This window comes from Tamandua tetradactyla, chromosome 7 (assembly GCF_023851605.1).
Source record: "Tamandua tetradactyla isolate mTamTet1 chromosome 7, mTamTet1.pri, whole genome shotgun sequence".
NCBI classification, from domain to species: domain Eukaryota; kingdom Metazoa; phylum Chordata; class Mammalia; order Pilosa; family Myrmecophagidae; genus Tamandua; species Tamandua tetradactyla.
In genome coordinates this window covers 20,467,679-20,478,734 of record NC_135333.1, presented here as the reverse complement: position 1 = coordinate 20,478,734, position 11,056 = coordinate 20,467,679, and positions in this window count along the sequence as shown.

Here is an 11,056-nt window from a genome sequence, read left to right as displayed (position 1 = left end):
GGTAGAGGGATGGAACTAGTTTATGTTCTAGAGAGGCTGGGCCCTCTAGGTTTCAGGATTTATCTGGTCCAGGGACCCATCTAGAAGTTGCAGGTTTCTGGTAAGTTACCCTACTGCATGGAAGCTTTGTAGAATCTTATATATCGGCCTAGGTGTTCTTTAGGATCAGCAGAAATGGTTTTGTTTGGGGTTTGGGAAGTTATGATAGGTAGCAATGTCTAACTGAAGCTTACCTAAGAGTGACCTACAAGTAGCCTCTCGACTATATCTGAACTCTCTCAGCCACTGATACTTTATTAGTTACACTTCTTTTCCTCCTTTTGGTCAGGATGGAATTGTTGATCCCATGGTGCCAGGGCTGGGCTCATCCCTGGGAGTCATCTCCCAGGCCACCAGGAAGACTTTCACCCCTGGATGTTAGGTCCCATGTAGGGGGGGGGGGGCAATGATTTCACTTACAGAGTTGGACTTAGAGAGAGCGAGGCCACATCTGAGTAACAAAAGAGGTCCTCCAGAAGGAACTCTTAGGCATACCTATAGTAGGCTAAACTTCTCTGCTACCTACATAAGCTTCACAAGAGTAAGCCTCAAGATGAAGGGCTTGGCCTATTGATTTGGGTGTCCCTAAAGTTTGACACAGTTATCAGGGGTTTCCACAGAGGTAAAGTTTAATAGTTTCATATTTTTTCTCCCATCCCTCAAGGGACTTTGCCAATACTTTATGATTATCTGCTTAATATATTCTGGAATATATCCAGGCATTACATTAAACTATATCGGATTAAAGGCCCTCATTTTTATTCTGGGCTTCCTGTGTTTCAGTTATTCAAATGAGCTATCCAGACAGGTTGAGTTAGATTATGTGCTATAGAAAATTTAAGTTCTGGACAAAATAAATCTTTCTCCCTTTGGTCCCTGTGCTGGTTTGAAAGGAAGTATGCCCCCTAAAAAAAGCCATGTTTTGATATAAATCCCATTTCATAAAGGTAGAATAATCTCTATTCAATACTGTATGTTTGAAACTGTAATGAGATCATCTCCCTGGCTGATGTGATTTAGTCAAGAATGGTTGTTAAACTGGATTAGGGGATGACATGTCTCCACCCATTTGAGTGGGTCTTGATTGGTTTACTGGAGTCCTACAAAAGAGGAAACATTTTGGAGAAAGATTCAGAGAGAGCAGAACGATGTAGCCATGAGATGCAGAGAGTCCACGAGCCAGCAACCTTTGGAGATGAAGAAGGAAAACGCCTCCCGGGGAGCTTCATGAAACCAGAAGCCAGGAGAGAAAACTAGCAGATGATGACGCCATGTTCGCCACGTACCCTTCCAGCTGAGAGAGAAACTGTAACGGTGTTCACCATGTGCCTTCTCACTTGAGAGAGAAACCCTGAACTTCATCGGCCTTCTTGAACCAAGGTATCTTTCCCTGGATGCCTGTGACTGGACATTTCTATAGACTTCTTGTAATTGGGACATTTTCTCGGCCTTAGAACTGTAAACTTGCACCTCATTAAATTCTCCCTTTTAAAAGCCATTCCATTTCTGGTATATTGCATTCCGGCAGCTAGCAAACTAGAACAGTCTCAAATAGTAGGTGCGGTTCTAAAATATGGACACGGTCTTCCTTACCCCTGTGTTCTGAATTATCTTAATCCCGACCTGATCAGCTCCATTCTTATCTCTAAATACCAGGTTATACATATATAAAACAGCCCCTCAAAATCCTACACTGACTGACTTTTAAAATAATGTTTATTGGAGGCTTTTTCCTAAATGTAATAAGTGCGTACAACCTATAATGTCATTATCTGAATATATTTTTGGAAGATACCCCTTAGAATCTTCTGTGTATATGTGTACATGCATATTGTTTTATTGTTCTAAATAGTGTATTGTCCATATTGTTTCATTGTATAGCTTGCTTTACTCCCTAAACAATATATCATTTTCCCATGCCAGTATATTTTATTTTATGGTGCAATTTTTTTTATAAAGGGAAATTTATTAAGCTACAGGTTTACAGTTCTAAGGCCATGAAAATGTCCAAATTAAAGCAAGTCTATAAAAATGTCCAACTTAAGGCACCAACAAGAGATTACCTTCACTCAAGAAAGGACGATGAAGTTTAGGGTTTCTCTCTCAACTGGGAGGGCACATGGCAAGCATGGCGATGTCTGCTGGCTTCCTCCCAAGTTCCCTGTTTCATGAAGCTGCCTCGGGGGCATTTTCCATCTTCATCTCCAAAGGTCTCTGGCTGCATGGGCTCTCTCGTCTCTCATGCTTTTTCTAAAAAGTTTCCTCTTTTAAAGGATTCCAGTAAATTAATCAAGACTCACCTGGAATGGGTGGAGTCACATCTCCCTCTAATCAAAAGCTAAAACCCAAAACCGGCTGAGTCACATCTCTGCAGAGACAATCTAATCAAGTTTTCAAACCACAATGCTGAATAGGGATAAAAAGAAACAGCTACCTCCACAAGATGGCTTTTCAAGGGTTTATAATCCTTTCAAACAGGCACAAGAAAAGAGAAAGAAGACATCCAAATTTCTTCCTTTTTCTTTTTTTTTTAATTTTTAAATTAATTTTTAAAATTAAAAAAAAATGATGAAAGAAACACAAACATTCTTAACATATGATCATTCTGTTCTACATATATAATCAGTAATTCACATAGTTGCATATTCATCATCATGATAATTTCTTAGAACATTTGCATCAATTCAGAAAAAGAAATAAAAAGACAACAGAAAAAGAAATAAAACGAAAACAGAAAAAAAATTATACATACCATATGCCTTACCCCTCCCTTTCATTGATCACTAGCATTTCAAACTAAATTTATTTTAACATTTGTTCCCCCTATTACTTATTTTTATTCCATATGTTCTACTCGTCTGTTGACAAGGTAGATAAAAGGAACATCAGACACAAGGTTTTCACAATCACACAGTCACATTGTGAAAGCTGTATCATTATACAATCATCATCAAGAAACACGGCTACTGGAACATAACTCTACATTTTCAAGGCAGTTCCCTCCAGCCTCCCCATTCCATGTTGACTAACAAGGTGATACCTACTTAATGCATAAGAATAACCTCCAGAATAACCTCTTGACTCTGTTTGGAATCTCTCAGCCATTCACACTTTGTCTCGTTTCACTCTTCCCCCTTTTGGTAGAGAAGGTTTTCTCAATCCATGGTGCAATTTTTAATGGAAGCCTAGTATTCTGTCATATGGATGCACCGAAATTCAGTTGAGTGGTCTCTACTGGTGCTGGTTTATAATCAAGTCAGATGCAGAGAGGAGTAACAAGTATTCCCCACACACTCTTCTGTGTCAGGCAGGCTCTCGGGGGAGGAGGACAGAAGTGTGGCTCCCGTCCCGTCCTCAGGAATTAACCTTCTGCAAACATAGACTCAAGGGCACTGGGAGGCCACGTGCCACGATGCCGAAGACTCTGAACAAGCAGGGTTGAGACCAGGGCGTGATGGAGCCACAGAGAGGGCTTAGACTGCAGTGTCTGCAGACCTGCGTCCTGGTTCAGGCTTGGCCACTGAGCTGGGGGTCTCCATAAGCAATTTAGCCCTGACCCCCAAAGCCTCAGTTTCTTCTGCAAAAGAAAGGGTAATATGAAAAAGGGTAATTTAAAAAATATTTCCATAGAAAAAAAATGGAATATTTTTCAACCATAAAAAGAAATGGCATCCTGATACATGTTACAACATGGATGAACTTTGAAGACATTATGCTAAGTGAAAGGAGCCAGGCAATAAAATCACATTGTAGGATTCCATTTATACAAAGTATCCAGAATAGGCAAATCCACAGAGAAAGCAACAGGGAAGACTGGGGTGTCTCCTTAATGGGTGTGGAGTCTCCTTTGTGGGTGACGAAGGTGTTTTGGAACTAGACAGAAGTGATGGCTGCATGACGTTGTGAGCGTACTAAATGCCACTGCATTGGTCACTTTGAGACGGTTAATTTTATGTTATGTAAATTTCACCACAAAAAAATTAAAATGGTGATAATCATTCTACTTACGACAAGGGGCTGCTGGGAAGGTCACATGAGATCAAGTTTATGAAAGGACTGAATGTGGGTCCTGACACAAGGAAGAGCTCTTAGTGTCAGTTTTTATTAAAATGGCTCCTTTAAGCAAAATGCTCCCTAGTTCCCACCTCTGAGGAAAAACCGAAGGGGCTTCTGAGGTCCCACCCAAACCGGCCCCCTAGCTCCCACGTCTTCTTTCCTACAGCTCTCTCCAGCCCAACTCTCCAACTGCCACGCTGGACTCCTCGCTGTCCTGGAACCCTCCAGGCACACTCCTCCCCCAGGGCGTTAGCTACCTCCTTGCCCCAAATGACCTCCAGAGTCCCCTGGCTCCTGCCAGTCTTTGCCTTGGATCACTTGTTCCAGTATCACTTGCTCAAGGGGCCTTACCTGACCAGCCTATTCAAAATTGTAATCTCCACCCCGGTCCAGCCTCCTTCCTCACTTTTTCTTTCTACCATTTCTAGCTCTAAGTTACAACACGTTACAATCCCCCAGAGCAGAGACCCCTGCTTTATTTTGTTTATTGTCTGCCTCTTCTCAGCTAGAATGTGCGCCCCACGCCAGCCAGTTCACGGCTGCGTTCTTGGGGGAAGGTGGGGTGGCCTGCAGGGGGCTGGGCCGCAGCGTGTCCGAGGCTCCCAGGGGAACCCCACGCTTCTGGGGCTCTGAGGAAGGGCAGGAGGGAGGGCGCCTGAGAGACGACAGCCTCCAGCAGAGCCAGGGACATCTGTTAGTTTTGTCCCTGATGTCACCTGAGGACAGGTGTCACCTCAAGGCTCTGTCCCTCAGGATTCTCCTGGAAGTAATAGCTTGATGCCTGGAGGCTCCTAAAGGGCTGGAGGGGAGGGAAGACGCTTGCTAAGGCAGGTGGCTCTTGCTCTTCCCTCTTCTCCAGGAGAGTGCCTGGAGCCCGTGGGGGGATGGTGGGACCCGATTAGGGTCTGGAGTGCAGGCAGACCAGCCCCACCACATACAAGCCATGGGAATTGGGCCCTTCGTCTAACATTCTCAGAGCCTCAGTTTCCTCATCTGTAAAATGGGGGCAGCGATACATGAAGAGTGGCTTTTTGGAGAATTTTTTTTCTTTTCTTTTTCTTTTTTTTTTTTTTACATGGGCAGGCACCAGGAATTGAACCCAGGTCCTCTGGCATGGCAGGCAAGCATTCTTCCCTGCTGAGCCACTGTGGCCCGCCCATTTTTGGAGAATTAATTGAGATAATGCGTGCAGAGCATCCAGAGAAGCACCTCAGGCAGCAGGGATCCCTGCCTCCTCCTTTCCATAAGGCTGCATGGGGCTGTGGGCCACGTGGGTCTGCACGAGCTGGAGTTGCCGTCGCTTCTACATAAATGTCTGCGAGAGCTGAGTCTCATGAGAAAGTTTGTAATTTGGGCCTCCTTAAAATCCTCTGCTGGTTAGATCCACGAAAATCTTTTGTAATAAAAACCCAAGGCATTCGGTCCTAAGGGTTTTTAATTAGATGAAGCCAGGGCTGCATCTCCAAAAAGAGGGCTGGAAATGGGGAGCTGTGCGGGCAGGTGGGGGCCGCAAGTGACACATCCAGGGCCTCACACAAGGGGATGGGGTATTGGGACAGGAAGATGGAAAGCCACGAGATAGCAGCCTGAGGGTCAGGTGCCAAAGAAAAAGGCCAGCAAGGTAGGCCTTCCCGCACCCCCAGACCTGGCCCTCACCCTCTGTCCTTCCGCTGCCCGGGCCGACTGGGTCAGAGAGGCCCTGGTCTACGTGCGGGATGCGCTCAGGCCCCCAAGGTGGCCTCTGGAGTGACCTCCGTGTCTTTGATGGTGTTACTGCAGGTTCCCTCTCCGCACCCAGGGTCCTGGGGCCGATCCAAAGCCCCAGTGGTGAGAATCTGGTGAGAATCTCTAACCAGTGCGATTTGCGGCCTGGCCTGGGCAGGGGTGAGGACCGCAGGCCTGGAAGGCAGAGAGGACAGTGGACTTCACGCCGCAAAGCCCTGTTCTGGTGATGTGAGGGTTTGCGGCTAGCCCTCACTCCTGTGCCTCTCCTGGCTGCTCGTGTTCATTGAGGTTTCCGCCAGAGGGCCAAATGCCAAACTCACAGTAGTCTGATGGGATTATCTACTTGCATCTGATTAAAAAAAAAAAAAAAAAAAAGATTGGTGAAGGGGGGAAATCAAATCCAACTGGGAAGAATATCGGAAAGATTGCGCGTGGACCTCGATTATACCCTCTTCTGCCTCCTGATATTGAGTTCTCCACAGAAAGCATTCTCCCTAACCCAAACACGGAGTTAAATTCTCCCCCTCCCCCCAGGGACTCCTATCTGGTGGGAAGGGAAGTTTTGATTAGTGGATCACAGAATTCAAAGAAATCCTCTATTCCCTTCCTCAAATTAGGCCGTACAGTGGAATCACCTGGGCAGCTTTAAAAAGCACCTAAATCTGCGTCCCACCCCCCGGGAAACTCAGGTTTAATCCACCCGGGTGCAGCCTGTCAGGGTTTTTTAATTTCCCCAGGAGCTTCTGATGTTTGCCCAAACTGCAAACCCCATCCAGCTCAGTCTGCTTTTCACAGACCAGGAAGATGAAGCTCAGGGAGGGGGCAGGTCCCGTCTCAGTTTGGGCCCCTCTGGCTGGCCCCTCCCCGGGGAACTGGCATTTCCTTGGCCGCGGCCTGGGCGCGGCCCATGGCTCTGCTAATTCCCACCCGCAGCCCCTCCCGGCTTCACAAGGAGCTGTCAGCTGGCTACTTCCTCCAGGGTACTTCCTCTGGGCTGCAAAATCTGCAGAGGAACTGCATATGGCCCGCACTCTTTCATCTCCCCAGGGCCTTTCATCTGGGCCTCTTAAAGTGCCTGGGAAAAGCTTTAATTATCAAAGACCCCCTGGGAAGAAGATAAGAGGCAGGTACCCCTTCCCTATTCTGCTGCTGGCAAGACCCAGGCGCTGGGAGAAGCTGCTCCTGCCCCAGGCTGAATAGCTGAGCCTTCTGGTTCCTCAGGTGATGAAGGAAACCCCATGGGGTCTTCCAGAAAGAGACCTTGCTGCTGGATAGAGGCTTCGTGGGCCCCTTTGTGCCTCAGCACCTTGAGCGGAGGCCCAGGATTCTCGGACAACCACTGACCCTCTGAGCTGGCCCTAGTCTGGCTAAACCGGGCACCCAGCAGGAGCTCCCAGGCCAGGCTGGAGTCGAGAAGAGAACACCTGACAAAACCATGACCTTGCTAAGTGATGCGTGCTGTGCAGCCAGGCAGAAGGGCGCCAGCCAGCCTGAGGCCATGGATGGTGGGGGGCAGCAGGGTGGCAGCACCATGGCCAGTGGGTGCGGGGCCCCCATGTGGGGCTGCAAGTGGCATTGGCCCCTGCACTAATGGGCCGAGGAGGCCCAGATGCCCCCCATGGTGTGCTGCTCTGCGGGCTGTCACTCCTGCACATGGGCCAGCGGAGCTTGCGCTGGGGCAGAGCTGGGCGGCCTGCAGAGCCCCTGGGGTGGGGGCCAGCGCCGCAGCTCCTCTCAGGCTCAGTTTGAAGACCAGGTGGCCAGAGTGCAGCAGGCTCAAGGGACTTGCCGAGGTCTGACAGCTGATAAGGGACTAAAATGAAAACAAATGTAAGGACTTGCACCTCTTGATGCAGAGGGGCTGGAGGGCCCAGCCAGCGACACCCCAAGCCGGTCCAGGTGCGCTCTTTGAGGCCCACGTGTGGGTGAACACGTCAGACCCAGCTTCACACAGGCTCCCAGGGAAGACCGTTTAAAAAGGATTCCCAGCCAGGGGGATGGGGAGGGTGGGCAGAGCGCCACGGTCCTGCGGAAGACCCTGACCTGGCCTGGGGGTCAGGCCTTCTCTGGGTGTCCACCCACCTAAGGCGAGACATCCAACGTCCACGTGGGGCAGAGGGGGCATTCGCACAGCTGGGGCCTGGCGTGGGGGAGGTGTGGTGGGGGTGCACCCTTGGCCCTGCCGGGTGACAGCCAGGCTCGGGGTAGCACTTAACCTGAACACACAGACTTCTGCTTCGAGGAAAACCCAGGAGAGAGGCCTTTTAGAGTTGAGTGGACACCCTCCGAATCGTTTTAGCCAGCCCTCGCACATCCAGGCTCTGCCAAATTCCACTCCTTTAGCCCCCAGACTCAGGTCACCTTGTCCTCACACCTGCTCTTACTGACCCTGCCTCTCCAGACCCAGCTGGAGGGAGGTGTGTCTGCATCTCTCTTTTCCTCTCCTGACCTCCAGGCTTTCAAAACATTCTGACTGAAGACAAAGTCTGACCCAATGGCCCCAGCTCAGACCAAAACTCACTCAGGCCCCTCTCAGAGTGAACTTAATTGTGCTCTTCTCCCACCCGGGGTCAGCAGCAGATGCGTCTAGGGCAGGCCTGGCCTAACCAAGGCAGTGTCTTCTCAGAACTGGAGCACCTGGGGATTGATTCTCCACAGCATTCTGCAGAGCCTGAGTCCTTTCAAAGCTAAAACACAAGGAAGCGTTTAAGAGTTTAAGACATGATTGCTGTTAAAAAAAAAAAAAAAAAAAAAAGCAAATGCGTTCCCAGCAGATGTGCATATGCACAGATTTTAGATTGTAAAGTGGAGATTTTTTTTCAATTAATCACTCCAATATGTATTGAGAGCCTATTATGCACTTTATATTGTGCCAGGCACATGGGGTCCAGTAGTATTAAACATTCATGCCCACAAAGACATTATACTTTGGTTAAGGAAACAAGGTTAGTCTACGTAAAAACTATGCAGGAAATTACACACACACAGAAAAGGTTCTTTATGAAAGGATTGATAAGCGATGTCCCCAGTTAGATTTCTTATGGGTCTTCCCCACCCCCCACCATGAATTATTTTTATTTGTCTATAATGAACATAGGGTACTTCTATAAAGGGAAAAACACCATTCAGAAGATAAGACTAATGCGAAACGGCTGGAAAACAGCGTGGGTTGCAGTTTAGGGTGAGGGTGGGGGTGGGGCCGGCAGCGAGGAGCGGAGCAGACATAGGCCTGCCTCTCCCCGGGAACGCGGACTTGCCCCAGGCCTGCGGGCGGGTAGGTCTGGACAAGTGATCAGGAGGAGCCCAGTTCCTGGCAGGAGGGGAGGGCCCACCTGGGGAAGGGGGAAGCGCTGAGCGGCCAGCTCTGGGTCATCTCCCGTCCCCTGCGGAGCTGCCGAGAGGAAGGACTTTGCATGTGAAATCCCACGTGCAAAGGCGCGAGGGCCGTGAGAGCCGCTGGGGTTCCTTGCCCAGGGCTCCTTGGCCTGGTGACTCCTCCTCCCGGAGAACCTCTACCTGTAGCTGAGGGCCGCGGGCAGCCGTCCCGGCTCTGGAAAATCCTGGAAGAGGGTCCCTTTGCCCACCCCCGCCTCCTGCCCGGGAGCGCGGGACCACAGGTGCGGGAGGCCGCTGGGTCCGGAGCTGGGCAGTCGGCACCGAGTGAAATAAACCAGACCCAGAAAAGACGAGTCTCGTCTGATCTCGCTCATGTGAAATGCTCAGAAAAAGGGCATTTCGTTACGGGGACAGGGGCTGGGCAGGAAGGGGGAGCTCAGGCTTGAAGCGTGCAGAGCTCAGGCTTCGGGCGCTGCAAGGCTGGGGTCATGGGTGCAGTGACCGCGGCCCGGCGGGATTCCCTAGAAGCGGAGCTGGGAGCGGCCGAGCCGAGCCACGCTGGGCCTCAGGCCACGGCCCGGGATCCCGCATGGCCCCTGAGCTGACCGTCGCCGCGGCAGGACCAGGGCCCAACCAAGCCGCAGAGTCAGAACCGCAGCCCACCCAGCGTGCTCCCTCCCCACCAGGACCGGAGGCTCCGCAAGAGGCAGGCACGGGGCAGCAGGCGTGCGGGGCAGCAGGCGTGCAGGGCAGCGGGGGGTGGGGGGGGACAGGGACAGGGCCTTAAGGCTTCCTCTGGTCACTTTTCAGGATCAGGGCTGGAGCTGGTCTCTTTCTCCCCAGACTGGTCAGTGAAGGGCAATCCCGTGCTGACCTCCGACTGTTTCTCTTGCCCATGGACCTGACTTCTAGCCCCTCATCATTTTGGGGAAATTTAACAATAGTTAGGACAAAGTTCCTACAGACACCAGGAAACTCAACGCAGGGGGGAGGATGGGGGTTAAGGGGCGGGGAGGGGCAAGGAGAAGAAAAGGAGCTCCTGTGTAGAGAATGTTTTCAGAAGGAGAAAAAGCTCCCCGGGATCAGTTGAATAAGTATCTCAATTTCCCTTCTGTGTAGGGAAACCAAATCTTCTGATCCGGGTTGTACATCTCCCTCTGGAGGCTCTCAGGGCCTGGATTTAGTTCTGTCTCCCCATGCTTGCTGCGACACCGGCCCCAGCTGTCCATCAGGTGGGCTCTCAGGCCTCCTGTGTTGTTCCTCTGTCTGTACTTCTATCCTCTGGTCTTCTCCCAGTGTCGCCCTTACAACCTGCCTAAACCCCTGCCTCCCTTCAAGGCGTGGCTGCTGCACCCTCATCGGGAAAGCCTTCCCTCAGATCCATGTCTGCCCCTTCCTTGCCATCACTTACCCGCCTCGTCCCAGTGTCCTCAGGGGAGCTGAGCACAGGCCGGGCGTCCTGGGTGCCCAGTGAATGCCGCCCTGTGACTCTGCAGCCCCTGACCCTGCAGCCCGGCCTATGGCAGGTCCCCTAGAGGAAACCCTTGCTGTTGCTCACGTTCATTTCCTGCACTGCCTCCCAGCCACGTAGGAATGAGCAGCTGGATCAGCTATGGCTTTCCACGTGCCTCTCAGTCCCGGGAAAGGACAAGGCTTTGCTGGATGGACCAGTCTGAGGTGATTTCCTGTTGATCCATTAAACCACTGCCTCCTCATCCCACCAGAAATAGCTGCAAAAACCAAGCCACTATTCAGTAACAGTTGCAGTCAGCACCTCAGCCCCGCTCCTGTAGCTCTTAATGGATCCCAGCCCTGTTGTTTGAATGGTGGCGAAACTCCCCTCCCCAGCCCTCAGCTCCAAGTGGGGTGATCACGCAGTCTCCTCTGAGGGCCGCTTCCC